The sequence below is a fragment of the Nyctereutes procyonoides genome, unplaced genomic scaffold (assembly GCF_905146905.1).
Source record: "Nyctereutes procyonoides isolate TBG_1078 unplaced genomic scaffold, NYPRO_anot_genome, whole genome shotgun sequence".
Classification (NCBI taxonomy): domain Eukaryota; kingdom Metazoa; phylum Chordata; class Mammalia; order Carnivora; family Canidae; genus Nyctereutes; species Nyctereutes procyonoides.
In genome coordinates this window covers 1,129,730-1,146,841 of record NW_026575146.1, presented here as the reverse complement: position 1 = coordinate 1,146,841, position 17,112 = coordinate 1,129,730, and the positions used below count along the sequence as shown (strand labels likewise).

Here is a 17,112-nt window from a genome sequence, read left to right as displayed (position 1 = left end):
TCGAATCCCATATCAGGCTCCCGGTGCATGGAGCCTGCTTCTCCCTCTGCCTATGTCTCTGCCTCTCTCTCTCTCTCTCTGTGACTATCATAAATAAATAAAAAAAAAAAAAAAAAAAAAAAAAAAACAGAGTTCTCTTGGGTTTCCATAGAGACATCTCGACTTTCAGCACTGCTGCTTTTAAAATGAGTGTCAGTAAAAATAGCAAAAACTAAGGCTCTTTAGAAAAAAAATCATTAAAATTTTTTTTTAAAGTAGTAAAGTTCCTGGTTAAAAATCCACGTTGAAGCCAAAACTTGTGCTTCACAGTCATTCTGTGTCAACTGGCCTTGAATAGCCTTGGGGAGAAGAGGCATCAAGAACTGGTTTCTCTGCCTTTTGGCAAAAGCATGAGACTGCACTGACTTCATCTATGAAGACAACTGCCAACTAGTTTCTTACTCCATAAATTGTTAATTGTGTGTGGTGAAGAAAAGGGTTATGGGTGACGTTTTTATGGGTAAGACTGGCATAAGTTCTGGTGAAAGTTTGACATCTTTAGGTTCTTTTGTTTTTTCAAGTTGAGCTAATAAAGAGAGGCTCATGGGATTATTTCACACCTGATTTTTAAGTGAATATTGAGCTAAATGCCATGTGTCCGTGACAATTAAGGACTTTGTCGTGGGTTGAAGAAGCTTGAACTTGTGATCACGCCTAGGACAGGAGTCCACAAAATATGGCCTGTGGGCCAAACCCAGCCTTCTGCCTCTTTTGGTACCACTAACAAGTTAAAAATGGTTTTATGTTTTGAAATGGTTGGAAAAAAAAAATCAAAAGAAGACTTTAGTGACCTGTGAACATCATCTGAAATTCGAATTTCAGTGTCCACAAATTGCTTTATTGAAACGTAGCATGCCCATTTTCGTGTGGTCTGGAGCTGCCCCTGTGCTACAACAGCAGTGTTGAGTGGTGGTGACAGAGACCAGTGGTTCCCAAAGCCTAAAATATTTAGTGTCTGGCTCTTTAGGACAATTTCTGCTGCCCTCTGGTCTAGAGAATATAAAAAGTTGGGGTTCCATCTCTAAGTTTCTGGTTAAAGTTCTGCAACTTTGGAACCGAAGAGTGTGTCTCAATTTCCAGCGGTGGTAAATTGCTTTAGTACTGTGACTTTTTTTTTTTAAGTCAGTTTATAAATACGAAAGAGAAATCCAGGCACCTAATATATTTATTCTGGCTTAGAATATTTTGTTTCCTTACATACATGTAAGAGTGGCAAGGAGAAAAGATCATTTATCAATTTGAGTAAGAATAAACAATATTTGATTTATGATTTTCACATTAAAAATATTGTCAAGTATTTATCATCTGTAAGAAGTTACTCTAATGGCAGAAATCTACTGGACTCTTTAAAAACCAGGAGTCAAATGAAAACTATCTCCATACCATCCCCATCACTGTTCCTCCTACAGTTCTCTCTGTAACAGGTTTGATAACCCTTTGATGCTACATATGCTGACTTTGAAGAAAAGACAAAAAAATAAACATTTATTAGTGTTTTTGGTGTTTTATCCAGCATTGAGTTCAGAATAAAGCCTTAGGTGCAACAGACAAAAAATTTTAAGTTGTAAAAACAAAACAAAACAAAAAAGCAAAAAACAAATTCTAAGTTGCCTAGTAAAGCAGAGTTTGAAGGAGACTTCTGGAGAAAGCAGACACCAGCTAGGCCCGGAGAGACCTGCGGGCTTTGGAACGTAGGTTGGGAGGGTGAGGGGCAGCATAGTAGTAGGTGCTAGAGTAGAAGATGACCATCGTGTGAAAACACAGGGAAGGGATGTTTGGGCCGAGTTACCATAAGTAAGATGTACTTTTTTTCTGAGAAGGGGTAATTTTCCTGTTTCTGTCTGATGTGTGATTTCACTCATTCCTTGAGTATGTGTGTTTTGGGGTGGGGCATTACCAGGGACAAAGGTTCTAACATTATAGTCACTGTGGTAAGAAGACTGGATTTGCATGCACTTCACTAGGCAAGGTTTGAACTGTGACAGAGCGTATCAATATTAGAAGCTAATATTCACGTCTTTAAAAAAAGAAGCTAATATTTATGTAGAAATTGCCAGGCTCTATTCATATGCTAATCCTCGGAACAACCCTATGAGTCAGTACTGTTATCATCTCTGCTTTACATAAGGGAAACTGAGGCCCAGGGAGGTTAAGTAACTTGCCCAGGGTCACAGAGTACTAAGTGATGGTGTCAGAATGGGCTGGGTTATGCCAAGAAAATAGCCCTCAGGTTTTAATGCCTTAGAACGAAGTTTTAATTCCTTCACGCTTCACTTCTCATCTATCTCAGATCAGGCCAGGGGTTTAGGTTAAATGCCATCTAGAATGTCTTCAGTCACTGTGGCAGGGATGAGAGAAGACGGTGAAGAATGCTCTGTGTCTTCACCAATTTGAATGTGCATATGAATTGCCCAAGCAGTTTGTTAAATGCACATTTGATTCAGGAGGTTTGGGACCAGCCTGCCATTTGGCCTTTCTAGCAAGCCTCCAGGTGATTCCTATAGTGCAGGACAGGGGCCACTCTTGAGTAAGGAGTGCTTACTGGCTTTTGCCCAGAAGTGACATGTCATTTCTGCTCACAGAAGCCACATAGCCATGCCTAACGTGAGAGTGGCAGATGCAATCTGCCATCTACCTCAGGAAGAGGAGAATTAAAATATCTGTGAACAATCCCAATGAAGAGCAGAAAATGTGAAGCCAGGATTCGAATTCAGACAGGCTGTCCCCAGAGTGTGTGCTCTATCACTCCATACAATCGTAGGTGTCAGCCCCTTCTCTATCAAGAAAGGACAGCATGATGGCACCTGCCCTACTTGGTGGCCGCCAGTCAGGGTAGCCCTCGAGACTGACCAGTTGCAGTTGACTTATGTGACACTGCTATGCTGGGTGTCCCAGGCAGCTTAGTGTCAAAGGCAGCAGTTGTCGATGTGATGCTGCAACTCTGTGAAAATGTTTCAATTTGTTTGTTTGTTTTTTTTTTTTGTAATATGGTGACATCTATGAAATATATACTTTTATTCAAAGCATACCTTAGAGCAGATTCAAGCCTTTCCCTATTACTGTCATCAAATAATCTGCCATGCTTTCTTGTTTTGGACCAGGGTGTGTTAAAGCCAGCATTCAGGGAATTGTGCATGATCCTGGGAACATCCATGGGTGTGTGTCCACACATGCACACCATTCATCATGTATGTTTGCTGCAAAGCGCTGGAGTCGCTGCTCTGAAGTGTCCTAGGCTTGTGGTCAGAGTAACAAGCACAATTCCCAGGTGGTCGTGGTTGAGAAACAACTTCTCTGAACCTGCAGAACATCTGATAGGATCATAAACACTTGAGAACTGAGGGACTGAGTGGTGGATCCCAGGATTACGTTAGCATCTCTGAATGGAACGCAGTGGACTGGGTTACAGCACAGTGTCGGGTGAACACCGCACTGCCTTTGACGGACCTTCCAGTGCCCACGGAAAGCTCTGCTCTCACTCCTACCACTCCTACCACAGCGCGCTTTGCTGTCGGTTCCTAAGCTGACATGTAGACAATTCAGAAACACCGGTTTCAGCCAGACTTCCGTCCACTTTGTGGAAAAACTGATCTGCAAGTGATACATAGGATGATAGAAGATTGTTCTTCCTCCATTGAAAGAAAAAAAGAATCTTCCCAAAAAGGAGAAACCTAAATAAAGGTACATTTCAGTTATAAATGATAATTATAGTTGAGATATCAGAATTACCCCACTACCCTAGTTGATTCAGTCAGCAACTTAGCTAAACACGAGGGAGAAAATGGGCCTTGATAGTTTTTCTTTTGGAAAATCAGGTTTGCCATCATTGAAAAATGCTTGCACCCCTGCCCACCTGTTCTGTCAATCTCAGGGAGAGCTGGATAAACCCGATTGTTCCTCCAGAGACACTTTGGTCATCTAATGCACATAGTTCAATTAAGTATGCAGATGCATGCTAAGTTAATAATTAAGGGAAAATAATAAAGTTGCCATTTTTATTAACTACTTAGGCTGAAACCTACAGTATGCCTTTTCTAAATTAATGAAACAGAATTCCACTGCTTGCTGGTTGTAATCCTAATCCTAGAAGGTATTACCAGTGATCTTTCTTGGCTGTTAGTACCCTTTTGAAAAAGCCCTATCACTCCACCAATAATCCTGACTTCACATGAAAGTGCATTCAGTTTTTAATCTAGCCTGTACTGGCATTTCTCTCAATAACATTTCTAAAAATTTTTTAAAGATTTTTATTTATTTATTCATGAGAGACACAGAGAGAAAGACAGAGACATGGGCAGAGGGAGAAGCAGGTTCCATGCAGGAAGCCCAGTGCGGTACTCATCCAGGAACTCTGGGGTCATGTCCTGAGCCTTAGGCTCAACCGCTGAGCCATCCAGGCATCCCCAATGACATTTCTATATTGGACGGCTAAATAAGTTAAGGATGTCAACTCGATTTTTATGTGGGCAATGTCACCATCCTAATTCAAATGCTAAACAATTTCTGGAAAAATTAAATTTTTTCCTGACCTGAGAAATCCCATCTTCTCAGTGAGAAGCTGTGTGGGCAGGATGCCAAGGGGAAGGCATTGCACCGCCTGCTGCAGTGGAAATCCCCCCTAGGTAAGCCCACTGCACCACATAGTGTTCTTTCATCCTAAACACATTTTGTCAACCTCATAAGCCTCTAGCATTATTTTACTCTTCCCTTCAAAGTCCTGCATTCTCCATGAAATCTTTTCCAACTACTCTAGCCCACAATGATCGTTTTCTTCAAACTCCTACTTTGTGTCACATAGTTTAATCTCAATTGGTCTCTAATTATAGTAATTAGATTGTAAGCTCCTCCAAAGCAAGGATTTAGCCCAGTGCTAGGCCCAGAGGCGGTTTCAGTAAATACTTGCCGAGTGATGGATTTGCAGTTCTGGATGGTTTCCAGCAAGCAGGACAAACGGGTGAATTAGCACGACCAAGGGAACACTGTCTGGCCTTCCTGAACCGAACAGACCCTCATTCTACAAGTACTTTTGCTCAGGCCATCACCGCCAGACAGTGGGGCAGCCAAGGGAGCACAACTTAGATCGTTTTCCTGTTTTCCTTCAGCTCATCTTTTCTCATTTGGAAATCTACATTTTGGGCTCAGGTTTGCAATTTCCCACTTTCAGATTTGAGAAGTCAGGAAGTGGTAGAGGGTCAGAGAGGTAAAAAACTTATATCTGCTTTGCTAGAACCTGACTTTCTTACAGAGGCATAACAAAAGAGAGGACACGTTGCATATTTCAGAGCAACTAAAAAGCTGTGTGGAGATTGATTTATGTAACTTTCTTGCTAGATTAGTCCAGAAACTGGATTAATATTTTAATCACATTCCCTGGAGAGGAAAAGGCAGCTGGTGAAATTGTTGGAGGTGACATGCCAATCTACATAGAAACCAAGTGTGGTTTGGAGACCACCATGGAAATAGTAACTTCAGTCATTAAGTGGAGAATGAAAGGAAGAAAGAAACCAGATAAGTTTTCCAGGATCAAGAAGTTATTTTTATTATAAACTAACCTTAGGGAGACCATAAGATTTATTATTATTTTAACATTTAAATTCAAATACTGATGGCTTTATCTTTTCACTGCTGATTACTCTTGGCAACACCAGAGTGCAACGAGAGCAACAGAACATGCTTCATTTTTTTAAGTTCCCATTTGTGGATATAAGCTCAGCTGTGCAGGCAAAACATGGCAATGAGCACATGGTGGCACAGTTCACGTCTTGATACAGCATTGCTCTCTCACTGTGAACTTGACTTCCCAAGACCTGAATTCTAACATTTGGTATAAATTCACTGGTGTCCTGAAATTCAAAAGGAAAAAGGAGGTCTTTTTCTGCTCTTGTTCCTTTGCAGACCTGGATAACCCCAAATCTTTACAATGGCCTGTGGCTGGCACTGGCAACAAGCATCTGGAGTATATAGCATGTTATGCTCTGGGAAATGCAATCGTCTGCTTGAGAACAGCCCTCAGATGGAAACTGATGTTTAGATTATTACTGGGAATTTGTTTGTGCTTCTGAATTCTGTAGGATTAAGGCTGGTGCTGTGATGTTCTCATGTGTTCTGTTGACCCTTAGGTATTTTAGAAAAGAGGGAAATGAAGAGTCTGAGGCTTGAAATAATCAAACTTTGGAGGTGCTAAGGCTCCACTCCGATTATATTGGCAGATGGCCCAGGGCGCAGCTGCTGACGAAGAATCCCAGATTCCACCCGAAGGCCCAAATACTACCTCTTCTGTCTGGAGCTGAGTCAGTAAAAGGAAATAGGGTAGGGCAGCATTTTGGACTGAAATTTCTCTGTGAGAGCAACAGATTGAATTGATAATGGGAGAAAGTTTGTATTGTTAACTTTTATAAGATGGCCCAGTAAATTTCATGAGTTTTATAGGGCCTGCATATTATTCGGGTCATATTTTCATCTGGTGCTTATTGCTTGCTCTGCTTGGTTGAATAGTGTAGCTGAACAGGATCCAAGACGAGAAAGAGAAGTGGGACTGACTGTGGCATTGGGGCTAATGTAATGAATGTCCTGACCTGTTTCAGCTGCTTCTGGAGGCCACAACAGAGAGCCATTCATGAAAGCCCTGAGGGGATGAAGTGGCCATCTCTTTGACACCACGAAAATATGAGAAAGAGAAGGTAAGAGAAGATATGGAGAAAGTGACTCCATGGAGAGCGCTCTCTCCCATTCTCCCTTCCTGAGGACAGTATCACTTGGCCTCAACTGTGGCTCTGATGATTAATTTCACCAGCTTAATAGGAGAAGTAGACAAAAAGGGAAGAATATTGGTGATGAAGGGAGGGTAATTCACTTCTGTATTGATGCTGTTGGTTAGGTAGGTGAAGAATGTTGATTTGTCTCTGTGCTAATGGACAAAACTATAGTGTAAAGTCAGAAGGCACTTTGGACTCTCAGAAGAGACTGGGAAAGATAGCTTGGAAGTAGCCGAGAAACATTGCTCTTGGCATTTGTCCAAGCCCTGTATCTTCTCTCTCACGAGTGGCTTTTCCTTGCTTTGGAATGTAACATCTGAGATTCAGTTTTTGATTTACACTTAGGGGGGCTATGGGTAGTTCCACACCAAAGGGCTATTTTAAATCAAGGTCTATAAGCTCACCTTACTTAGTATGCTCTACAATGTAGCCTAGTTAGAAATGAAGCAGACAGAACACATGCTTCTTCATTAGAATGACTAGTAGTAGCTAATGTTCACTGCCTCCTTGTTGTGTGCCAGGCACAGCTGTAAAAGCTTTGCACCTATTACATGATCCTTGCAGCAAACTTAAGATGTTACTGTTCTTTTTCCCACTTAAGGAGTGAGTTAATAGAGGTTTACAGGGTTTAATTTGCTCAAGATCACAGAGTTAGTCAGAGGCAGAACCAGAATTTAAACTCTGGAAGCTCATATTTCTTAACCATCATACTAAACTATTTCAACAAGATTACCCAAATAGGAAAAGAACAAAAAGGATGCTGATTCTTGTTCCCTGCCCAGCCCTCCACTGAAACAACATAGCATAACTTGGGTTTATTCATGAGGCTAGCCTTTGGCTTCTTTCAGTATAGGTAGTGAATTTGAATGTCTTGTTCTATCGTGTATGTGTGTGTGTTTTATATTTAAAAAAAGAAGTTATAGCAATTCTTCTAGAAGGAAAAGAACTGTTTGTCTTGTGAGAACAGATCCCAGGGTACTTATAAAATTAAAAAATACAATTGGATCATCAGCTTGGTTCTTTGCAGAAACTGGAAATAAAATTGCATGATTCTGTAAAAATATTCCAATTAAACAGGTCCTGTTAAGGATCCATGGATGAACTGCCAATATCTTTGCATATTCTATAATCATTTCTTCAAAATAACAGCACACATTTTCACTATTATTATTATTATCATTAGGTAGTGTGCTAAGTAATTTACATGCATTTTCTCACATTCATACGTACGTGTTAGGTTTTACCATCATGTATCACTTACCTACTATCACAGCAATGCTGCATAACAAAAACCCACAAAACCTCAGTGGCGTACAAAAATAACTATTTATTGTTTATACATCTAGAGTGGTTGGCTAAACAGATCTGCCAATCTTGGCTGAGCTGGCTCAGGATACATAGGATTTGGCTCACTGAAGACCGATCTAGCCTGGCCCTGGTTCATATGAATGGGGCAAGCAGCTCCTCCATTTATTTGTCTCTTATCCTCCAACAGGCTGGGCTGGGCATGTTCTGCTCATGATTAAAGAGCTGCAAGCTCTGATTGCAAGCTCTGAACAAGCCTGATTGTGTAAGTCCATTTCAATCTTCTGCTTGCAATGTATCTGTTAATATCTCATTGGTCAAGGCAAGTCACGGAACTAAATGCGAGGATGTGGAATTAGGCACTCCTTCCCTTGGGAATGCATTGGAAAACAGCATGGGAAAAGGCAGGGGTTATAGGCAATGCTGAACAATTGGACTAATTTTTGTAATCAATCACATTTTTTTTTTTTACAGACAAAGAACTTGAGACATGGAAAGTAAATGTCTTGCCTACGGTCACATAGATATTAAATGGCAGAGCTTGAATTTCAACCTGGGTTTATGTTTTTTCAAAGCTGGAACTCTTAATAAAGTACCAAAGTGCATATTTAGAAACTAGTACTGCCTCCACATCCTTTCCAGATATGAACAATCTTTTCACTCCTTTTTTATGCATCTTCATCAATGAAGACAAAATCCAGCTGTTGATATCATAGAACGAGAATGCTGTGAGGAGTAATTAATGTTAGCAAATTCTCTGAACAATTTATACATAAAAATAGATGATTATGTATATGTAAATGATATATGTAAACTGATGATATATATATATATATATCATAATATATATGATCAAAGAAATACACAGACTTTTAAGTCAGTACTTGACCTTATTTTACATTTTGTAGTTTTTCAGCTCTTTCTCACCTGCCAGACTTTAGAAACATATTGAGTATAAAATCTCTTAATGCTCTTACTTCTCTCCTCTGCAAACCTTTCTAGCAGTACCCCAGTCTCCCTATATTAGCAATAACTATACATGAAAATGATTCTCTATACAAATTTCTTTTTCAAAAATGCCAATTGACAGCAGTATCTTTAAGTCTGTCCAGAAAGGGCAGCCCTGGTGGCGCAGGGGTTTAGCGCCGCCTGCAGCCCAGGGTGTGGTCCTGGAGACCCTGGATCGAGTTCCATGTCGGGCTCTCTGTATGATGCCTGCTTCGCCCTCTGCCTGTGTCTCTGCCTCTCTCTCTCTCTCTCTCTATGAATAAATAAATAAAATCTTAAAAGACTGTCCAGAAAATTGTACATTTTAGCAATTGGCAAAGGTGGACTCTGAGCTGATAGAAAATCTAGTCTTTGTATCAATTGCCCTTTCAACAGATGTGTCCTAGCGTAGTTTTGCTTTGTAACTTATTGCTACTATTGTTATTCCTTTTATTAAATCAATTTCGTGGCTCCAGTTTTTAAGAAATTTGAAAAGCTTTATATACTTCTGTTGACCTTGGAAACAGAGGAAGGGCACATTCATACATGGTGCTCACCAAAAATGCATTCCTAAAGAACAAATTCCACGGTGTACCTACCCTTTGGCTCTTGACCTCCTGGTCCTGTCCTGGAGCACTGACAATATAATAGACATAACTTTGTACTTTCAGGAAATTGAACGGAAAATTTTTATGGACCTCTGAGGACTGCTGAGCATCCATCAGGATCTTTGTGAACATCCTGTGGGTCAGGATGGTATTGGGGATCTCCTTAGAAATTCAGAATTTGGAAGGGGGACTGTAGTGAAGAAAGGGGGAAATTTGGAGGGAAGTGATACTGTGAAGATGAAGAGACATTGGCTTTGAAATGAGGCAAAACCAAGGCTGATCAGTTTCAATCAAGATACAAATGATTGAGAAAGACTGAGAAATTCACTTCAGATTCTTTGGGAACATAACAATTTTGGGAACTTGAACATGTGCTATATCTTCTCATCCTAGCACTCACTACACATGACACCTGTTCTCCCACAAGACCATAAACTTAATGAGGGCAGGGATGTTATTAACACAGGTTAGCTCAATGCATTGTGCTATTGTCCACTAAATAAATATTTGCTAATCAAATGTCTCAGAACCAGCTAGTACTTCTGTTGTTTTCTTTTAGCAAAAACTCAGAAACTGCCTTTATCTTGTACAACAAAAGAATAACCTATGAGTTGGATGTCATGTGGGAATTAAATAAAATATAATACCAGCATTTAATTGTGTCCTGAAGGAAATGTTTCTCATTGTGGTAGAGATGGAAGGAACATCACTGTAAGTCAAGGGATCTGTCATCTCATTGTAGCTCTGGTTTTGATCTTGGTCACATGATCTAACACCAGCTTGCCCATGGATCCAATTGGAATAACAAATGATGTGTTATATTTGAAAATGCTTCAGAGGTAAAAGTACAAATTAATTCTAGTTATACTATCATTGTGTAAGACACAAGTTCAACTTGAAAGTGGAATTCCAGCTACAGGAGCCAGGGAAGGTGCTGTGTCTTTTGTCTTTTTCATCCTGCACACAACTCCCGTGCTTAGTGCATGGTTAGCAGCTGGTACTCAGAATGTGTTTACAAAATGAGTGAATGACCCTCCACTGCAACATGGAATCATAAAGATCTCAGATGGCTATTCTTTTTTTTTTTAAGATTTTTATTTATTTATTTGCAACAGACATGCAGAGAGAGAGAGAGACAGAGACATAGAGGGAGAAGCAGGATCCCCGTAGGGAGCCTGATGTGGGCCTTGATCCGGGACTCCGGGATCACGCCCTGAGCCAAAGGCAGATGCGCAACCACTGAGCCACCCAGGCATCCCTCAGATGGCTATTCTTGTCTCTTTGTTTATAGATGAGGATTTTCATATATTATTGTCATGCAGTTGAATTGTTCAAAATTTATGTAAGGCATATAGAGTCATAAGACCAAATTTCTGCCCTTAAGAAACTTTCTCCTTGCTTCACAAGACTTAATTAGCTCCTTTTTTTCTCAAATTAAACAGTGATAAAAGGCAATAGGAGAATCCTAGTTAAGTTTATTTGGATGTAGGGAGGAATTCTTACTCTGGCCAACTTAAGGGGGAAAAATGTGTGGCTCACAGAAATGAAGGACGTGTGAAGAGCCAAGTCCAGCCAAATCCTGTACCTCCCAGGATCTAGGAGGTGGACTAGGACACAGGCTTACTAGGTCTCTGCAGCCTGGCTAGTTTAATTCCATCCATTTTCTCCTTTGGTCACTCCATGCAAAATTCACATTCCTGGGAGACACAGTCCAGTTGGCATGATGAAGCATACATGTTCATACCTTAGCCAAGAAAGAACGACTGCATAAAGTACAGATTTTGTAGCACCCTGAGCACAATTCAGGTGAACTTCTGAGATGCAGTGGGTCCTACCTACAATATTTTAAGAGTTCAGAGAAGGGAGATCCTGGTGACACTTTACAGATGCCAAGGGGCACATGCTGGACCTTTAAGGTAGTAAAGTGTAGTAGTGAAATAAATGAAGAAGAGGAAATATTTCAGCCTGGCCACAAGAGGAGTAAAGGTTCAGAGTTAGGATTGAGCCCAATGTCTTCACCAAAGGCAGAAGTGGTGGAGACAGAGAAGACAGATATTAATAACAGGTCCTTGGATTTATTTCTGTAGAGAAGTGAGGCTAGATAGCAGGTTTAAACAATAAACCAATTATTTGGGCTGAGAAACAATAAGTGTAGAGCTAATTGTACAGAAGATATTCAGAGAAAGCATAAAGGAGGCCTACATATTTTTAGAAGAAAACCAGAAAAGTAAATGGTACATTGGAAGAAGCTTCTGGGTATAAGACTAGGAACCCAGGTGAAGGGAAGAGTTGAAGAGGGAGAGAGTCACGGCTTGTCCAAAGGCTGAGGGACAGGATGGAGACTGGATGGAATTGGAGATACCAGCATAATGGTTTAGATGACACTTGTTTTAAATATACTCAGTCTTAACAACATACGGTAACAAGTGCTGAGTGAAGGGAAGCAATGTTGGATGAGACTCAGAGATGAAGATGCTTTAGAGTATCCAGTGTGCTCAGGTCACAGTACTTAGTGATCAACAAGGGGCCAGTGAACAATTACAAAACAACACATCTGCTTGGTTCAAGTCAGCATGTATTTGAGCAAACTTTCCAGATTACTGGATGGAAACTCTTCGGTTAATATTCAAAAGTTGGGTTTCCAAACCTTTGGAACAGATTTTAGATAAAAGAATTTATTCAGGAATTTAACTGTTGTTTCCTAGACTTAAAGGATTATTGGAAATATTTGGAAGACAGCGATTGGCATATTCTGTGATGATTTGTACCCTTTACTTACATATGAAGCAGTTGCCACAGAAGTCTCTCATCTTATATCATTTCATAAAATAAATGTATTACTAGGAACACCAGACGTTTTAATGTTTGACTTAGCACTGAAATAGCACTAAATAGAATATGTTTAGGCATTTTCAACCTTCTTCTGTGCTTCTCTGGTATTTATGCTGGAGTTATCTCAAAAACGGACTCAAGGAGAAAGCATGAACCTACAAGCAATCCTTAACCTCAAATATTTGATCTATGTCATCACATTTAAGTAGTTCAGAATCTGCTTAGAAAAGACAAACCAGGGAGTTTGGCTTCTCTTTACCCCTTTCAAAGAGTCAACCTTTAAGGTTTATTAGTAAGCCAGATTCTCCCCACCCCTAAGCCGTCCAGCAGTGGTCCTTTCTCAGTCTGCTTAAGGCAATGCATAAATAATTGCTTTATGTCATAGACCTGTTTCTGCGAAATTAAAAGTAAACCAAATGCTATTTGCTCCCCAAAAGAGTCCATGAATCATGTTCTAATAAAAAATAATCACCTATTATATATCTGTTTTGTAAGTTTAAAATTTCATGTATTGGGTTTACTTACAGTGAGATACATCAGAACTTTAGAAACATAGTTTATGGGGTACCGATATGGTCTTAAAGGGGCTCATTAGTGCACAGTGTTTAACTGTTCACAAAGAATAACCTAGTTATTGATGGGGCTAATCATAATAGCCTCAATAACAACTAGAAAGAATTTTATAAGCTGAGTCTGTACTGAGTTCTCTACAAATGTTGTTTATTGAATATAGATTATCACAATAGATATAGGAATGTAAAGAATCATAATCAGGGACACCTGGGTAGCTCAGTGGTTGGGCGTCTGCCTTTGGCTCAGAGTGTGATCCCGGGATCCCAGATTGAGTCCCACATCCAGCTCCCTGCGAAGAGCCTGCTTCTCCTTCTGCCTGTGTTTCTGGCTCTCTCTCTGTGTCTCCCATGAATAAACAAATAAAACCTTTTAAAAATAATAATAATCATAAAAGTAGGTATTATGACAATCTACTTTACATATGAGTAAACTGAGGCTTAGGAAGATTAGGACATCACACAATTAATAAGTAACAACAAGGTCGGAATTGAGGCCACATGTGGATGGTTCCAAAGCCCATGCTCTCACTGTGCATTATCATTTCCTGACTTAGCAAGTGCTGCCACAGGTGACATTATGCTAGGCTCTTCATCAGCAACCTATATCCTTACTTGATGTTTGTCTTTAATATTTTTAAATTAAAAACTTTTAAACTTTTGTTTTAAATTAATTTTAAACTTAATAAGGTTGTACAAACAGTACAAAAAAATTCCTGGATATCCAGAGTCCTCAAAGGTTAATCTTATATAACTACAGAACAATGACCAGAATCAGGAAATTAACATTGATACAATTCTATTACATAATCTACAAGAACTTATTCGAATTTCACAGTTTCCCTATTAATGTCCAGGATCTAAACCAGGATGACATGTTGCATTTAGTTGTCATGTCTCCTTGGTCTCCTTCGGGGCTAGCCCTATACTCGCATGACCTTGGGAGTGAGCATCTCTTCTCATTTTGCATCCTAGCCACTTTGCTTGATTCATCCCTTTAAACTAGAACAGTCTCTACTCTTTCTTTGTCTTTCATAACCTTAACACTTTAAAAAAGTACTAGCCAGTTATTTTTGCAGAATGTTCCTCATTTGGGTTTGTCTGATGTTTCTTCATGAATAAATTTGGGTTGTGCATTTTTGGTAAAAATACTATAGAATTTATGTTGTGTCCTTCTCAGTGTGTCATACCAAGAGACACATGATTTATTTTTTTATTTTTAAAATATTTTTATTTATTTATTCATGAGAGACACACACACACAGAGAGAGAGGCAGAGACATAGGTAGAGGGAGATGCAGGCTCCATGCAGAAAGCCCAATGTGGGACTTGATCCCGGACGCCTTGAACCAAAGGCAGACGCTCAACCACTGAGCCACCCAGGCATCCCAAGAGACACGTGATTTGTCACGTCATTAGTGATATTAACTGTGATCATTTGGTTAAGGTAGTATCTGCTAGATTTCCCTACTGTGAAGTAAATATTTTTCCTCTTTAATTAGCATTTTCTCTAGGAACTACTTTGCAACTATGTAAATATCTTGTTTCTCATAATACTTTTGCCACTAATTTTATCATTCATTGATAATTCTTGCCTGAAGCAATGATTACTGTAGTATTTTAGGGGTGGCATTCTTTTCCCATTATTACTCACATATATACATTAGTTGGAATTCCATTGTAAGGAATAGTTTTCTTTTCTTCTCTGTTTATTCAGTTATTTATTTGTATCAGTATGGACTCATGGATTCTTACTATATTTTGTGCAGTATATTAATATCATTGGCTATTTTTTTATTCAGATTGTCTCCTCTTTGGGCAGAAGAGCCCCTTCAAGTTTGGCTGTTATCCTTTAGACTTATTTCCCATCATTTTGTTTTATTAATTTAATTTTTAAGTTAATGGTCTCTTTATTGGAAAAAAAAGACTAGCATTTACAACTTGAAATGGGCGTAAATTATAATTTCTTGAATAGCAATGTTGATGGCTGTGCATAAGTCCATAGCCACAGCCTACTCAGCTGGTTCCAAGTCATGGTTCAGATGGTTTTAAAAACAGAGTCCAAAGATGTTCCCTTGGTAAAGGTTTCTTTTTAAAAATTTGTGTGAATGGTGACAGCCTGACACCCATTTCACCCTAGTACAACACAGACAACACTGAACCAACACACACAGCTTGTGACAAGGATGTGTGTCATTGTCACCATGGGTGGGGGCACAGAGGAGTATACAAGGACCGTCCTGCTAAGTGAGGCTATGTCTAGACAGTTTTATCCTTCACCCATATTTCTGCACAGCCTCCTGAGGTAAAGCAATTTTAATCTTTTTTTCAGTACACGAGCTATGATGGTTTATATTAACAATCTGAACTAGAACTCATTTAAATTGTTTTAAATTTGTGTTTTAAGTTTTCATTTTTAATACAAATACCTACTGTGTTCAATTGTCAAGCCACATGTATGAAAAACTGGCCAGCCCAGTCTATTAATCATGAGCAAATGGAACTGCAGGGAGTCCACTAAGTGCTTCCTTATCCTTAAGGTAATACAAGTATTTATATTGGAAAACTGATGTGTAGCTTGGTCTTTACGGGACAGAACCACCAACCAATACCTGCAGATTTTGTGTGTGTGGACAGAAGTTACTTTTAACGTTCAGTTTTGCTATATTGAAACAGAATGAGTAAATGAACTTTTTTTTTTTTTGCAAGAGGTAAGAAAAGATTCAATTGGATTCTTCCAGAGGAAGGAAAAGGAGTGGAAAGCAGGTCTTCATTTTGCATTCATCAACTGTAAAAGTTCACATAGTTGCTTTGTCTACCTCCATCAATCTCTGCTTCTTTACCTGTTAGTTTTTCTTCTAAGTTGTTCATAACATGATGTAGTTCTGCTGCACCGACATAACCATTGCCATCCTTGTCAAAGATTTGGAATGTCTCCAGAATTTCTTCACAGTCTGTATCTTTCAATTTTCTAGCCATAGTAAAAAATTCTGGGAAGGCAATGATGCCATTACTGTCAGCATCCACCTCATTGATCATATCCTGCAATTCAGCTTCTGTTGGGCTCCGACCTAGTGACCTCTGACAGTGCCAAGTTCCTTTGTTGTGATGGTGCCATCACCATCTTTGTCAAATAGGGAAAAAGCCTCCTTGAACTTAGCAAGCTGTCGTCCTTCAGTCTGCTGATAAGCCATGGTGCGAGCAAAGGGAGGAGGGAGGGCAAGCAGAGGGAGCAGGGTGGCTGCACCAGTGCAGGGGCTGGGGATGGGAGACAGTGCCTCCCCTGCTGCAGCTAGGGAGTGGGCACACTCACTGCTGTGCTGCCACCCCCACCCCAGCTGCGAGGAACAGGTACCCACCAGGCTCCCAGCACCACTGGCCTCCCATCATCTTGTTTTAAAACACTTGCTTTCTGGCACCACAAGATGTTCCAGGCTCATCTGGTATGTTCTTTGCCTAGCTGTGGCATGACCATTTCTCTGAAAAGCCCTGGTTCCTTCTATGGGAGAATGGTATCCAGGAACCCAGATCTGGACACTCATTGCTTTGAATTTCTGCTTTATTTTCCATGTGACTCTGGTCTTAATTTGTTATTATGTAGCAAGGCTTATTTGTCTCTATTTTCTGCTGGTTATTAAGGTATTGCCCCTTATCCAAATGCACCCTTTGTTACCTACTCTGCAATAATGGGGATGGAAATTAAGCATTTCTCCTCCATGGAGACCACAATGTCATGATCTACCAGTGAAGGGCATTGGAGGGCCATTGTAGGTGAAAGGTGCTTCTTTTCCTGGTTCGAATGTGCTACTGTTTTGCTATCCCTTCACCCCTACCACATGGCTGCCAGCAGTGTGTGGAAAAATCCAGTGCTGCTCTGCCCCAGCTACTTGTCCAGACCACATAGTCACTTGGTGAGCTCACAGCCTTGGCACCAGTCCCGTGACCACCTCACTGTAGCGCTCCCATCGTGGACATCACATGCTCCAGGCTTCATGCTGCTCTCCTGGTGCACAGGCT

The 17,112-nt window shown here is 40.1% G+C and overlaps 1 pseudogene; it reads right to left on the bottom strand.

Annotated features, from left to right (window-relative positions):
• Positions 1-15,879: 15,879 nt before the first annotated feature.
• LOC129499756 (uncharacterized) lies at positions 15,880-16,289 on the bottom strand (annotated as a pseudogene).
• Positions 16,290-17,112: the final 823 nt, after the last annotated feature.